The following is a 4,997-nucleotide window of genomic DNA, read 5'->3' as shown; positions in this document are numbered from 1 at the left end:
GTCTGGCCGGTGTGTGTCTGTGGCTGGAGGGGTGGTCTGCTACCTTTCCGCAGCGCCGTCCCTCTGTCTCGCCCAGGCCTGGCTGGGCCTTTAGGAAGGACTCTGATGTCAGGGGCAGGAGAGATGATTCAGTGGCTAAGAGCACTGGCTGCTCTTGTAGAGGACCTGAGTTCACTTCCCAGCACCCACATGGCAGTTCACAACTGTTTGTAACTCCAGTTCCAGGGAATCCAACAACTCACAAAGACATGTTAGATACCAATGGGCTGGTGGTTTGAATTAGACTGTTTCCCACAGGCTCATATATTTGGGAACTGTTTGGGAAGGATTCAAACCACCACCCCATTGGTATCTAAAGGGAGTTCTAGTTGTGTCTCCTCACTTTCCAGGGTTTGGGGTTCATCTTGGAAGCTACCCTTTCTCCGTACAAGAGATCAGGACCAAATGCTTAAGAGAGACATACTTAGGAGTAAGGTGTGGTGGACCCAACCCACAACTACAGTGCTTAGAAGGCTGAGGTGGGAAGATGGAACCTAGCCTGGACTACATAGTAAATCCCAGGCTAGCCTGAGCTTCAGAGTAACACACACAACACACACACACACTCGTCATGAAAAGGCACGTCTGTGGCCTGCTGAAGCAGCACCTTTCTGTTCTCTCCTATTTTATCTTAAAACAGCAGGCAAATTCTGAGCGTCTTGTTACCCTGTATTTACATTCACTCTAAACATTAAGGTGAGGCTTTAAAATTGTCCACGTTTAAGGAAAACACTGTCTTGAGTGATGATAGACATTCCAGGAAGATGGGACCTTGTCTATCCCAGCCTCTCACTAGTCCATGCCCTGGGGCATAAAGCGTTAGTCACAGACCGGCAAGGCGGAGGAAGCCTGCCGAGGCTCTGTAGTCCACTCAGGTGAGTCGTTTCATCCCGGCTATAGCTGGAGAGGTTAGAAGTGTGCTGCTTTGTAGTTTTAGGGAAACGGCCAGAGAGGCTAAGGCAAAAGCCAAGTGCCACGCAGGGGCAAGGTGTAATCAGGCAAGGCCACCTAGCGATGTGACTGCAGAAGCCTACCCCTTTGTCAATCAGGGTGAGAAAGGATGGCCCAAGCATTCCAGTCCTCGGGGTAGGGTAGCTTGTGTGTGTGAGGGTTTCACGCTTTAGCCTAGACAGAAGCTCACTGAGTATCTGGGGCTGGCCTCTACCTTGCAATCCTCTTGCCCCAGCTTCCCAGGTGCTGGGTTGACAGGTGGGCACCACTGTCTCTGACTTGGAGTGACCTCAGCAAAGCCCTACCCAATGAAGGACCCCCACATGCCAGGGCTGGAAGAGCATTCCAGATAAGCTGTGCTTCCTCTGTTCTGAGTTCCCTTGAGGAATAAATAAAGGAGAATGACCCACTTGTCTTCAAATGACAAAACTGCAGAGAGGTCTGGAGAGAAGTCACACAGCATATGGTTGCTTCACGCAGACTCCTGACTATGTGGCCTTTTGTGCACAAGAAAAATCTCAGAATGGGAGAGATCCTGTCAGTGAGGCCGGCTAGCTCCCAAAGGCCCTGCCGGGGTCTCCGTGCTCTCTCTGCCCCGGACTCTAATTTTGCCAACCTCAAGCCACCAAGGGACCTGTCTGGCATCCCACCAGTCTGTCTGATGAAAGCAGGCGCTGGAAGCCCAGTGCGTGCGCGCACGCCGTCCTCAGTGTGCCCAGCAGGCGGCGCTGCGTGTTTGCGGCCAAGTCGGGGTGTCAATCCAGGAAGGGAACCCCAGACCACTGCGCTCAGTACGCGCTTCTGCCACCCGCGCCTCGGTTTCCCTGCCTCTGCTTGCTTTGCCCTTTCCCGAGGTCTCCTCCACGCCTCCCCCGAGGCCCCAGCTTTGACGCATTCTTTCTCCAGCCCCACGGATACTCAGAAGGGGGGGGGGGCGGTCCCCGCGGCTATCCCGTCCAGCTGAGGCTAGGGGCTAAGTGAGAAATGCAGGCCTACATGTGGACCTTCTAGGAGAGGGTGCCATCATTCTCCCACTCCGGGGGATGGGGGAGTTTGAGGAGGGGGCTGGGGAGGGGCGGAAGCAAGCTAGAGCCGTGTTTGTCGCGGGCGCTGCCTAGAGGAACAGATGGCTGGGGAGGGGAGAGGGTGCCTTGCCGGGAGGAGGGGTGCGGGGGCCGGAGGATGAGGAACGAGGAATTTCGTCGCCCCGAGTCTCCCGGGAGAAGTCCCCCTCCTCATCTCTTCCCAGAAAGAGGGCGGGAGGACGCCTGCCGTCTTCCGGAGGAGCTCCGGCCTCGGGCCGGCCCTCTGAGCGGTCCGCCGCCTAGGGCGCGTCCCGGGCTCCCTGGCTCCTGCGGAGGAACAGGCTAGAGGCCAGCGGGAACCGCCTGGGACTCAGGGGTTAATGGGACTGCGATCCCAGGGACGAGTGGGCGGCAGGAAGAGGGCTCTGGGTTGGGAGCGAGTTCAGGGATCGCAAACAGCTCTGGGAAAACGTGTTAATTGGAACTTTATGCAGATGAGCTGGGACTGGGGGCTGGGGAAGGCCTGAGAGAACAGGTCCAAAGGATGCGGGACACAGCAGAGTTCCCGCGGGCGCAGAGGGCCCTGGTTAAGGACCCACATATACCCGGGATGCATTCTAGAGAGGCTCTCCGGCGTCGGAGACTTCCTGTCCAGAAAGCCGGTGATGGTTTGTCCGTGACTACCCTTCTCTGAAGCTTGGGTCCAGCAATGCAGAGTTCCAGGTGACCATGAGGAAGGGTGGGTGGGCTTCTGGCTGCTTCACAGTCTCATCTTGACTGTGCCCCACCCCATATGACTTGGGTGCCTCTTTCTCCACTCATCATCCTATTCACCTTAAGGTTTCTGTTTAAACAGGACCTCACCTTGTCACTCAGGTTAGCCTGGAACTCCCTCCACAGCTCAGGCCAGCCTTTGACTCACTGCTATCCTCTTCCCCCAGCTACCCTAGTGCTGTGATTGCAGGCAAGCACCGTCACTCAGGCTGGCATCCTCCATCTTTTATTCGCGCCCACTATCGTCTGCACAGGATTCTCATCCACAGTGTGTTCGTTTGGGGAGGACCTCTAACTTTCTTTTGCATTGTCTTGCCTGCTCCCCACCTCCTCCCCTTAGGGAGCATGTCCACTCATACAATGCAGATTCCTGGAACCCCAGCTATCTGATTCAGCAGCCGTTGAGGGGCTCAGCAATCCACTTCCCATTTAATCAGATAGAGAGGCCCTTATTTTTAGAAATGTGTGCAAGAGATCAATGGACTGGGAAAATGGGAACCAACTTCCTCCTACAGACCCCCTCCCCCCAACACACACTGTGGCTGTCTCTTTCTGGTGTGATGATATCTGGCCTGGAGAAGGTGCAAGAAAAAAGAAAGAGTGGAGACAACAGGGAGAGGAAGAATCCAAGATAAAAGAGGGAGTCTGCACCTGGTTCTTCTCTGAGATGAGTGTGCCCCCTCTCCTCCCCTCTTCTCCCCACTCTTCAGCTTCTCTTCTGTTTCCGTTTTGTTCCGCCAGCCTTGCCCACTTCTTAGCTCCCTCTCTTCTCATCTGTGGTTCTTGGGAGAATTTTGAGGCTCAGGCTGTTTGGAGGTGACTAGGAACACCACAACCAGTTCGGGTGTGGAAGAAAACAAGAGGAGGAGAGGCAGGGCTTGGGAAAGACAGTGCTGACAAATCCATCAGCCATTTTCCCTCCCCTATGGCTGGTTAGGTGCTTGCTCCCCACTACAGCTCAGTTTTGTCAGGGAATCTTTGCCACCCCTCCAGATGCCCAAACAAACAATATTAACAAAAAGGGGTATCAGGAGAAGTGAGTTGCCAAGGTCGCAAAGCTCGGAAGTAGGAGAACCTTTACTCTGCCAAACCATTTCCCCAGCATAAGCTGTCAGAGCCTTCTCTCTGGCCTCCTCCCTGGGAGCAGTGAGATGGACAGGGCATCTGGTACAGATGGAAGGAGATGGATACTCAGGTTTCAGGACATCTGACAGGTTTGGCTGGAAGATTTAAACATTCATAGAGAAACCTGAGCCCAGCTGGACCGTGGGCCTGCCACCTGGGCCTGCCCTGCCTTCCTGGCCTCTCAGAAGTTGTTGGCCAACTCTCCCTTCTGAAGGGTCCTGGCAGCTCACTCTTTATGTTTTAGAGAGGAGCTCTCTAACAGATTAGAGATCTAACGTGGGGAGCCAGCTGCTCAGAAAACCGGGCTGAAAACACCCTCACCCCACTCTGGGTGGAAGAACCTGAGCCGCTTAAGGGCTTATGAACCTTGTCCTCCTTCTATCCTCTCCGCAGGCGGCTGCTTGCTCACTCTGCAGTTTATGACAGAGCCCGGCTGTGCTTCCCACGATGGCCAGTAGTGGGCAGTCGTCCTCCTCATCTCTGTACTTTGAAGGGCAGTATGAGCCCTGCCTGAAGGCTCTGGAATCTCTGATCTGAGGAGAGCAGGGAGGAGTTTCCTAGTCTGGGGGAGATGGAAGGGACTTTAGGGAGCATTCAAAGTAGATTTCTGGGTTTCTAGCGTACCAAACCAGGTGGCCACAAACATTTAAGCTTTATAGAGAAGGCTGGCTGCTGGCCAGCAAGGAGGAGGCTTGCATAGCAGCTGCTTCCTGACAGTGAAAGCCCTCTGGTCCTTGGAAAGGTGCTCTATGGTGATGCTGAAGGCAATGGGGAGCCATGCTGGTTTCCAGAGTGACACAGTGACACGATGCCCAGTTTGGCCGGATGAGTCTGGTCACTGTGGGCAGCTTGGGTTGGAGGGAAGGAGACTAAGGCCAGAAAAAACAGAATAGAATTACTTCCATTTTTCCTTTATATTCTAGGCACGGGGTAATGAGGAGCTTCAGCAGGGAGGAGGCAGGGGCTAGAAAGAAGAGCATGGACAGGGGCCAGGAGCGCGCTCGGGAACTGAGCAGATATAGGAAATCAAAGAAAGGAGAAGCTAACGCCGCGTTGGGTGTCTGAAAAACAAAGCATGCAGAA

This window comes from Psammomys obesus, unplaced genomic scaffold (genome assembly GCF_907164565.1).
Source record: "Psammomys obesus unplaced genomic scaffold, mPsaObe1.curated_primary_1811, whole genome shotgun sequence".
Classification (NCBI taxonomy): Eukaryota; Metazoa; Chordata; class Mammalia; order Rodentia; family Muridae; genus Psammomys; species Psammomys obesus.
The sequence above is the reverse complement of the archived record's forward strand: the minus strand, read 5'-3'. Positions refer to the sequence as shown.